At 42.0% G+C, this 11,499-nt stretch overlaps 1 non-coding gene across 1 annotated transcript; it reads right to left on the bottom strand.

The window, feature by feature from the left end:
• Positions 1–7,960: 7,960 nt before the first annotated feature.
• Trnal-caa (transfer RNA leucine (anticodon CAA)) lies at positions 7,961–8,035 on the bottom strand. The gene has a single exon. It is a non-coding gene; the product is annotated as a tRNA-Leu (tRNA).
• Between the last annotated feature and the right edge of the window lie 3,464 nt (positions 8,036–11,499).

Genomic DNA, 11,499 nt, shown 5'->3' with positions numbered 1-11,499 from the left:
GGAATACTAAATGATGCGCGAAGACAGCAGCCACGATCTGTACCTACGAAATGGGCTATGTCTTCGACATCATAGAACAGTCTCTAAATGTATTAAACACCAACAAACAGTATTTAGAACATGGCACAGCTGTACTCTGTACCGATCTCTTGCTTGTGGAGTAAATTGTTGGATATCTTTCAGAACAGTTGTGTTTACTAGTATTGTGCAATTTTTCTACTGGGCTAGTAAATATGTCCATAAATTGACTGGTGTCCAAGTAAATTTTCCAAACAGTCATAAGCAGGACATGTTATAAACTATATTCTGTCTGCCTTTAGTTTTAATTATTTGCCTGTGTACTATATGGTGGAGAACGCAATAAAGCCAATATAAGAATTATACGTAAATGTTATATTAAAGCGAGAAAAACACATTTCTAATCTCAGGCATTGTTCTCTGAAGTACTGTCAGATACCAATATTAGCGAATTAGGATTGATTCCCACAAATAATGTTATTCCACAAGCCTTAAGAAAAAGAACAAATGTATCCAACCGACATAAACCATACACCATTAAAGAAATTACACCCTCAAGTGCAGTTAATGCGTTATGTATACGAAAAATAGAGGTGGAATTGAAACAGGACGAATTAGAAAAACGAAAACTGGAGTATATGATGAAAACACTTGCCGCAAACTAGGAATATAAACTGTTATTGGAAAAAGAAGCTATTGCAGATATGCAGGCGGGGTTCATATATCACTTTGAAGGCACTGCATGGAAAAGTCTGGATATGAGTGGGGTATACAAAAATATCAACATTTATTGTAAAAACCTTTGAAAAATTCTCGAACAATTCAGTGAATCAACAGACATTAAATATGTTAAGAGGTACACTTTTTATAAACATTCACTCCCATCTGAATCAGTTTACAAAGGATGGCAACATTTTATCTAATTGTGGCGGACAGGACGTTGCGTATCTTGCAACAAAGGATGCCATTTGAAAGGTTAAAAACTGACGGAATAACTACATTTAACGGTCATTCACTTGCAAAATTTTACAAAAGTTTTATATAGAATTTCCATAACAATGTTGGCTGTTAGAGCTACCGCCATACACTCAAGAAGATGTGGAATGTTTTTACAGTAGTGTAATGCAGAAAATAAGAGGCAAAATTTGCAGCTATACTTGTCGAATTACTTGTTGGAGAAAGAATTAGATGATTCAAATCAATATTTAAATTAAAAGTTAAAAATGAGCCAGGATAGTATTAAAACTACAACAGCAGACATTAAGAAAAAGTTGTTGCCTGTGTCTAAATGTATGTGCAAATATTAATAAAATTTTTGCAGCCAGATACTTGCTTTCTCATTCCTTAGCCACACAACATCCTAAAACATCACTTGTTTCTGGTGATCTATATGTGTCTTTTGGATGGTGACGTGAGAATCGAGTCCAATTGTTTGACTTGTATCTCCGAAACACTACATCAGAGTAAAAATAAAATTTCTCGTACTCTCGTACACGAGAAGAAGTACAATGTGAGTAAACTAAGCAATGCATAATCAAAGGTAGAGCAGCGAAGCTTATTTGATCGTTACTCGGGAGAAGTGTTAACCTGCGTCCTCTATATTCTCGCCATTAAAAGAACCATTATCTTAGGAAAATACAACGCTTCAATTTATTAAATTCTTACATCACAATTTGGTGATCATCCAACAATGCAATACATTCACTCTATACATGGCGGGGGATACTTGATAATTCAAAACTCCACATAACATGCTGACAGCCATGACACCCAAGAACATACAAGAACTTAAATGGAGCATTGTTAACACCTTACACTAAGAAATGGGAAGGTTATAAACGAGGAATGAGTGAGGGAGGATGTGGTGCGTTGTATAAGAAGGATGGAACTGGGAAGCTGGCATGGATAATTAGCGCTTTGCTATATTGGAGTACTGGCTGTTCATCGTGTTTATAGCGTCACTATTAATACATACCGGTGAAACGAATGTCGAACTAGAATAATTTGGGACCGCTGTATCGAATTATTACGTACAGTTCTGTTATAAAATGATTATGTTTGTAATGGGAAACAATTGGAAGATGACACTGATTGATCAGGACTTTGCTATGCTGGTGTACTGGCTATTCTGTGTGTTTTTAATGTGCCTGTTAATACACAGCGATTAAAAGAATACAGAACTAGACCAAATTTGAGATCTCTATATCTAGTTATCTCCTATAATTCCGCTTTAAAATCATTTCGTTCTTAACAGGAAACAGTGGGTAGTTGACATGGATGTATTAATGCTTTGCTGTGTTGGAGTACTGGCAATTTTTTTTTAATGTCACTGTTAATACAGCCGATTGAACGAATGTCGAACTACATTAATTTGGGACCGTTGTACCGGATGAGAATGTAAAATTTAGCTTTCAAGACGCGATAAGCAAGACTTATTTCGGTGAACTCCCGCTACAACTTGCAAGAAATGAAATTGCAAACATATACCCAAATACCTGAAATATCCATCCCCCGGCTCTTACGAGGGTCATACTGTATCTTCGACCGCAAAGATAGTTGTATTTGTCTGGACACTTTTGTGCAAATAGCGTGTTGCACTCCACGTATAGAATGTTATAACGGCTACATCGCCTTCCTGCAGTCAAAAATAGGGAAGCACCAGAAAACATACTGACGTCCCGACTCTCACATCATATCCCCAGCATTCTCTCATCTAATGTCCACTAGTGAATGTATGGATATTTTGAACAGTGTATGCCGTCAGAGAATGACGAGTCTAGCATATACGAGGGTGGTTTCTCGAAAATGAGTTTCCTCCACGCCTGCAAAATAATTGTCAACTCCGGCTATCAATTCTTCGTTTGAAGTGAATCTCAGTCCACCAAAAAAAAAAAATTTCAGAAAAATAGCAAAAACCCACATTAAAAAAATAACAACTTTTTCTAGCTGAATCTATCTCGGAATAGAAACAACATAAAAACACTTTGTAAAATAGTAACTGAAGTAATTGTGTGTTACATCGAAAATCCTGCGTCGCTTTACTGCTTTTGAAGTAGTTCATATTCGCCGTTTAGAAACTAAGACTTAACACTTTTTTTAACTTTTAAGATGCGGAGAATGTGGTGTTGCCACAATGAAGCACTGTCAATACAGTATGTAGAGTATAAGCTAAATGTAATTTAATAAATAGCAGTCTGAAGATATACTTCGGTTAAAAACCTGTAACGGAGCTATTTGTACCTAAGAAATAGCGTTATTAACAGCGGCTGAATACTGTTTTTACTTTTTGTCGGAATTAGGTAGCATTGTTACGCCGGCACGGTGTCAATATGTCAGTTTTCTACCAAATAGCACCCGCTCAGTAGTCAGATTACTACCACACTCAGTATATTTCATTGTTATCCCACACCGATCATAGTAAAAGTTACGATATATGCGTGTTTTAAACAAGCAAAGCGTTGCTCTACCGACCTTCTGCGCAGGATCAGCGGACTGCGACGTCAGCGCGTTGCCGATCCATGCCGCGGCGCAAGCTACTGTTGCTAGGAAACGTACGCCAGCCAGAGCCAACACAGCACAATGTTGCGACAGCACGGAACTCACCTGTAACACAAGCAATCAACAGTCAGTCACACAATGATAAGGAAACGAAATCACAATTTTACAACTATTATACTGAACTCAGCGAAGCGAAATATGACTTCAGATATTAATACAATTACCGCAATCACTCGTTTTCCCATATGTGCCTCCAATTTATGTCACTTCATTTGAAACTTGTAGCTTTGCACACTCAAGACATACAACACTGTAAGGCCCGCGACACGCGTTCCCGTATACCACCTGTCAGGTAAACCTGTACAGGTAAACCGTAGCGTGTGTGCCAGCCGGTTCAGTCCAAACTGTACAGGCATAGCGACCTGCGCAGACGACGGGAGAAGAATCAAAATTGAATTTTTTCTACCTGCGCATGCGTGTAGACGTGCGCGTGTGTGTGAGTCACTCCGGCGCGCCTGTACAGGTGTATGGTGAGCTGGGGCTAGCTCCTTGAGTAGAGAGCGCCCGCTGTCTTTGTAATTAGGTGCACAACAGTGTTAACTAGTGACTACATGGGCGGTATTGCTGAACTGTTCTACTCAACATGTCAAATCGAATACGGAACCAAGTGATAGAAGAGTATATTCGAAATGTATCAGTTGGAGCGTTGTCTGTCGCAGGTGAAAAGTAAAGAGTACCACGACCGTGAAAAGAGAGATGCAGCCTATAAACGACTTGTTATTAAATGGAACGAGTTAGAACCCGACGCTACAAAGCAATCTGTAGTGGAAAAAATAAATTATTTAAGAAGTAATGTACGTAAAGAAAAGAAGAAACGTTATATGTCAGTGAAATCTGGAGCTTCAACAGACAACATCTGTTGTTGTGGTCTTCAGTCCTGAGACTGGTTTGATGCAGCTCTCCATGCTGCTCTATCCTGTGCAAGCTTCTTCATCTCCCAGTACCTACTGCAACCTACATCCTTCTGAATCTGCTTAGTGTATTCATCTCTTGGTCTCCCTCTACGATTTTTACCCTCCACGCTGCCCTCCAATGCTAAATTTGTGATCCCTTGATGCCTCAAAACATGTCCTACCAACCGATCCCTTCTTCTAGTCAAGTTTTGCCACAAACTTCTCTTCTCCCCAATCCTATTCAATACCTCCTCATTAGTTACGTGATCTACCCACCTTATCTTCAGCATTCTTCTGTAGCACCACATTTCGAAAGCTGCTATTCTCTTCTTGTCCAAACTGGTTATCGTCCATGTTTCACTTCCATACATGGCTACACTCCATCCAAATACTTTCAGAAACGACTTCCTGACACTTAAATCTATACTCGATGTTAACAAATTTCTCTTCTTCGGAAACGATTTCCTTGCCATTGCCAGTCTACATTTTATATCCTCTCTACTTCGACCATAATCAGTTATTTTACTCCCTAAATAGCAAAACTCCTTTACTACTTTAAGTGTCTCATTTCCTAATCTAATCCCCCAGCATCACCCGATTTAATTTGACTACATTCCATTATCCTCGTTTTGCTTTTGTTGATGTTCATCTTATATCCTCCTTTCAAGACACTGTCCATTCCGTTCAACTGCTCTTCCAAGTCCTTTGCTGTCTCTGACAGAATTACAATGTCATCGGCGAACCTCAAAGTTTTTACTTCTTCTCCATGAATTTTAATTCCTACTCCGAATTTTTCTTTTGTTTCCTTTACTGCTTGCTCAATATACAGATTGAATAACATCAGGGAGAGGCTACAACCCTGTCTCACTCCTTTCCCAACCACTGCTTCCCTTTCATGCCCCTCGACTCTTATAACTGCCATCTGGTTTCTGTACAAATTGTAAATAGCCTTTCGCTCCCTGTATTTTACCCCTGCCACCTTCAGAATTTGAAAGAGAGTATTCCAGTTAACGTTGTCAAAAGCTTTCTCTAAGTCTACAAATGCTAGAAACGTAGGTTTGCCTTTCCTTAATCTTTCTTCTAAGATAAGTCGTAAGGTTAGTATTGCCTCACGTGTTCCAACATTTCTACGGAATCCAAACTGATCTTCCCCGAGGTCCGCTTCTACCAGTTTTTCCATTCGTCTGTAAAGAATTCGCGTTAGTATTTTGCAGCCGTGACTTATTAAACTGATAGTTCGGTAATTTTCACATCTGTCAACACCTGCTTTCTTTGGGATTGGAATTATTACATTCTTCTTGAAGTCCGTGGGTATTTCGCCTGTCTCATACATCTTGCTCACCAGATGGTAGAGTTTTGTCATCACTGGCTCTCCCAAGGCCATCAGTAGTTCTAATGGAATGTTGTCTACTCCCGGGGCCTTGTTTTGACTCAGGTCTTTCAGTGCTCTGTCAAACTCTTCACGCAGTATCTTATCTCCCATTTCATCTTCATCTACATCCTCTTCCATTTCCATAATATTGTCCTCAAGTACATCGCCCTTGTATAAACCCTCTATATACTCCTTCCACCTTTCTGCCTTCCCTTCTTTGCTTAGAACTGGGTTGCCATCTGAGCTCTTGATATTCATACAAGTGGTTCTCTTCTCTCCAAAGGTCTCTTTAATTTTCCTGTAGGCAGTATCTATCTTACCCCTAGTGAGACAAGCCTCTAAATCCTTACATTTGTCCTCTAGCCATCCCTACTTAGGCATTTTGCATTTCCTGTCGTTCTCATTTTTGAGACGTTTGTATTCCTTTTTGCCTGCTTCATTTACTGCATTTTTATATTTTCTCCTTTCATCAATTAAATTCAATATTTCTTCTGTTACCCAAGGATTTCTATTAGCCCTCGTCTTTTTACCTACTTGATCCTCTGCTGCCTTGACTACTTCATCCCTCAGAGCTACCCATTCTTCTTCTACTGTATTTCTTTCCCCCATTCCTGTCAATTGTCCCCTTATGCTCTCCCTAAAACTCTCTACAACCTCTGGTCCTTTCAGTTTATCCAGGTCCCATCTCCTTAAATTCCCACCTTTTTGCAGTTTCTTCAGTTTCAATCTGCAGGTCATAACCAATAGATTGTGGTCAGAATCCACATCTGCCCCTGGAAATGTCTTACAATTTAAAACCTGGTTCCTAAATCTCTGTCTTACCATTATATAATCTATCTGATACCTTTTAGTATCTCCAGGATTCTTCCAGGTATACAACCTTCTTTTATGATTCTTGAACCAAGTGTTAGCTACGATTAAGTTATACTCTGTGCAAAATTCTACAAGGCGGCTTCCTCTTTCATTTCTTCCCCCCAATCCATATTCACCTACTATGTTTCCTTCTCTCCCTTTTCCTATGACTATTAAATTTTCGTCTCCCTTCACTACCTGAATAATTTCTTTTATCTCGTCATACATTTCATCTATTTCTTCATCATCTGCAGAGCTAATTGGCATATAAACTTGTACTACTGTAGTAGGCATGGGCTTTGTGTCTATCTTGGCCACAATAATACGTTCACTATGCTGTTTGTAGTAGCTAACCCGCACTCCTATTTTTTTATTCATTATTAAACCTACTCCTGCATTACCCCTATTTGATTTTGTATTTATAACCCTGTAATCACCTGACCAAAAGTCTTGTTCCTCCTGCCACCGAACTTCACTAATTCCCACTATATCTAACTTTAACCTATCCATTTCCCTTTTTAAATTTTCTAACCTACCTGCCCAATTAAGGGATCTGACATTCCACGCTCCGATCCGTAGAACGCCAGTTTTCTTTCTCCTGATAACGACGTCCTCTTGAGTAGTCCCCGCCCGGAGATCCGAATGGGGGACTATTTTACCTCCGGAATACTTTACCCAAGAGGACGCCATCATCATTTAATCATACAGTAAAGCTGCATGTCCTCAGGAAAAATTACGGCTGTAGTTTCCCCTTGCTTTCAGCTGTTCGCAGTACCAGCACAGCAAGGCCGTTTTGGTTAATGTTACAAGGCCAGATCAGTCAATCATCCAGACTGTTGCCCCTGCAACTACTGAAAAGGCTGCTGCCCCTCTTCAGGAACCACATGTTTGTCTGGCCTCTCAACAGATACCCCTCCGTTGTGGTTGCACCTACGGTACGGCCATCTGTATCGCTGAGGCACGCAAGCCTCCCCACCAACGGCAAGGTCCATGGTTCATGGGGGGAGACAACATCTACACATCAAAATTGTGGTACTTAGATTTGTTCGATTTTCTTGGCGATCAAGATACTCCTTATGCGTCTTTGTCAAACTTGGATGACGAGGATGGATATGAGATCGATGAAGTAAGTACTCAAATTATTTATAATACTCATACATTGCGGAGACATGGATTAGCCACAGCCTGGGGGATGTTTTCAGAATGATATTTTCACTCTGCAGCGGAGTGTGCGTTAATATGAAACTTCCTGGCAGAATAAAACTGTGTGCCGGACCGAGACTCGAACTCGGGACCTTTGCCTTTTGCGGGCAAGTGCTCTACCAACTGAGCTACCCAAGCACGACTCACGCTCCGTCCTCACAACTTTACTTCTGCCAGTACCTCGTCTCCTACCTTCCAAACTTTACAGAAGTTCTGCGAACCTTGCAAAACTAGCACTCCTGAAAGAAAGGATATTGCGGAGACATGCCTTAGCCATGGGAACATCCCCTAGGCTGTGGTTATTAAACGTATTTCGCATGGTTAATTTTAAGGGGTGGCCAGATGCCTTTCCTGCCGCCACCTCATTATCTCCTTACGACAGAATAGTCCGCAGCTCGTGGTCGTGCGGTAGCGTTCTCGCTTCCCGCGCCCGGGTTCCCGGGTTCGATTCCCGGCGGGGTCAAGGATTTTCTCTGGCTCGTGATGACTGGGTGTTGTGTGATATCGTTACGTTAGTTAGGTTTAAGTAGTTCTCACCCCAGTATTCACCTAGTCTGACGTGGTAAACCACCTAAAAACCACATCCATGTTGGCCGGCACACCGACCCCCGGCGGATTCGCTTAGGGTGCCGCGCACGTCCTCGTCTCGGAAGCGGCGCTTTCACATGCACGGCTATCTGGGGTGGGGTTCATCCTTATACACTGATGATCTAAAACATAGCGACCACTGCCCATCGAGATTCTGAATACCGTCTGGTTGCGTTGCGGGCAATGACGCGGTAAGCAAAGTATGTAAGGAGAGCAGACACGAATGGGGAATTGCTTTAGTAGCGACAGGGACAGTAAACACGGTAGTGTGCTACTTGGTTCAAATGGCTCTGAGCACTAAGGGACTTAACTTCTGAGGTCATCAGTCCCCTAGAACTTAGAACTACTTAAACCTAACTAACCTAAGGACATCACATACATCCATGCCCGAGACAGGATTCGAACCTGCGACTGTAGCGCCTAGAACTGCACGGCCACTCCAGTTTGCTACTATGAGTGACTTTCACTGAGGGCAGAATGTTTTGATTCTGTGTCTGGGAACGAGCAATTCGGATATGGCAAAACTTGTCAGCTGTTCGCGTGCTACAGTCATGAGCATCTTGGGGAAGAGGGTGACGAACGAGTAAAGAACGAGTGTGAGGTGATGTGTTGGACGTCCGCAGCTCGTCACATTGCGGCCCCGGTAGCTGAGTGATGCCGGCACGGTAGCTCAGAGTGTTCGGTTAAAATGGTTCAAATGGCTCTAAGCACTATGGGACTCAACATCTAAGGTTATCAGTCCCCTAGATTTAGAACTACTTAAACCTAACTAAACTAAGTACATCACACACATCCATGCCCGAGGCAGGATTCGAACCTGCGACCGTAGCAGTTGCGCGGTTCCGGACTGAAGCGCCTAGAACCGCTCAGCCACAGCGGCCGACAGCGTGTTCGATCAGAGGGTTAGCTACCCTCTGTAATAAAAAATTGAGTGAACGGATCAACGAAGACCTGAACGGGCGTCATCGGACGTCCGCCCCGAACAAATTCAACAAACAGTACAGAACAAAATGAGATCAACCAAATTAGAGCGTCTCCCATGTAAGCAGGAGGTCCCGGGTTTGAATCCCGGTCGGTGCACACATGTTACAAAAAAAGAAGTGGTCAGCGCGACAGAATGTCAATCCTACGGGGCCGGATTCGATTCTCAGATGGGTCAGAGATTTCCTCCGCTCAGGGACTGGGTGTTGTGTTGTCCTTATCATCATCATTTCATCCCCATCGACGCGCAAGTCGCTGAAGTGGCGTCAAATCGAAAGACTTGCACCCGGCGAACGGTCTACCCGACGGGAGGCTCTAGTCACACGACATTTTTATTTTACCTCCTCACAGAACGTGGAGGATGGAGGCTACACTATGCGACAAAGCGGAAATCTGTGGTATATTTCACGACCGATGACAGTTCTGGCGCAGGCCAAATGTTTTAGAACACACGTTTGGTGCACATTATTGAACACGGGGCTTCATCGCACACGACCCATACGTGTTTTTATGTTGACCAGCAAAATTACACAGCAATATCCCTAACATCGGTTTGCTGCAGAATTCTAGAGCATATTCTGACTTAGAATATAAAAAATTTCCTAGAGATCGAAACGCTCATGTCTGCTAATCAGCATGACTTTCGAATGCATCACTTGTGCGAAACCCAGCTTCTTGTTCTCTCACATGATATATTGCGAACTACGGATGAAGGGCAACATATAGATACCATATTTCTAGATTTCCGAAAAGCAGTCGACACGACATCGCACTGCAGATTGTAAACAAATATTCGTGTCCATCGGAGACAGGGATAACATCGGGAGTGTCCCAGGAAAGTGTCATAGGAGCGGTGCTATTTTCTATATACTGTTCTGACAGAGACGGTGAGCAATCTGCGGTTGTCCGCTGACGATGCCTTGGTATACAGGAAGATGTCGAAGATAAGTGACTGTGCGTTGAAACAAGGAGATCTAGACAAAATTTCCAGTTGTTGTGATGAATAGCATGTGACTCTTAATGTAGAAATATGCAGGTTAACGCGGATGAGCAGGGAAAAAAAAGTAATGTTCGGATACAGCATTAGTGTCGTCCTGCTTGACACAGTCACGTCGTTTAAATATCAGGGAGTAACGTTGCGAAACAATATGAAACGGAACGAGCATGTGGGGTTGTGGTAAGGGAGAATTTTAGCAGTGTGATTTATTTGCAACGGAGACCGCATATATGAAGCTTGTGCAAGCTATTCTTGAGTGCTATTCGAGTGTTTGGTATCCGCAACAGGTCGGATTGAAACAAGACATCGAAGCAGTTGAGAGGTGAGCTGTTAGATTTGTTACCGATAGGTCCGATCAGCATGTAAGTGTTACGGATACGCTTCGGGAGCTCACATGGAAATCCCTGGAGGGCAGAAGACATTCATTTCAACGAACACTGCTCAGAAAGTTTAGAGTCAGCATTTCGAATACGGTGTTGCACTTTATTCAATTTTTCAAGCAAAATATAATGCAAATTCTTTAATCCATCTTTATCGAAAGTAAAAATTCGCCGATCACTCGAAAATACGTATGATCTTTTTCGATTGTCATCAATAAACTAAATATTCAAAACAGCTGAAAACATACACAGGAACACGTGTACCAACAAGATAAATTTATTTTTGAAAATCGGATGTATAAAGCTTATGGAATTAAAAAGATTTCTATTACTTTTTGATCACACCTCACCTATGTGACTATTAAACACAATACTTGTTGTTTGCATACGGCACCATAGTTTGGTGGGCACCTTAATTGACTGAGATACCACCAGGAGAGTGATCCTATGCTCTGATTGGTTCAAAAATGGCTCTGAGCACTATGGGACTCAACATCTTAGGTCATAAGTCCCCTAGAACTTAGAACTACTTAAACCTAACTAACCTAAGGACATCACACACACCCATGCCCGACGCAGGATTCGAACCTGCGACCGTAGCAGTCCCGCGGTTCCGGACTGCAGCGCCAGAACCGCTAGACCACCGCGGCCGGCGTA

Source organism: Schistocerca nitens, chromosome 6, assembly GCF_023898315.1.
Source record: "Schistocerca nitens isolate TAMUIC-IGC-003100 chromosome 6, iqSchNite1.1, whole genome shotgun sequence".
NCBI lineage: Eukaryota > Metazoa > Arthropoda > Insecta > Orthoptera > Acrididae > Schistocerca > Schistocerca nitens.
The sequence above is the reverse complement of the archived record's forward strand: the minus strand, read 5'-3'. Positions and strand labels throughout refer to the sequence as shown.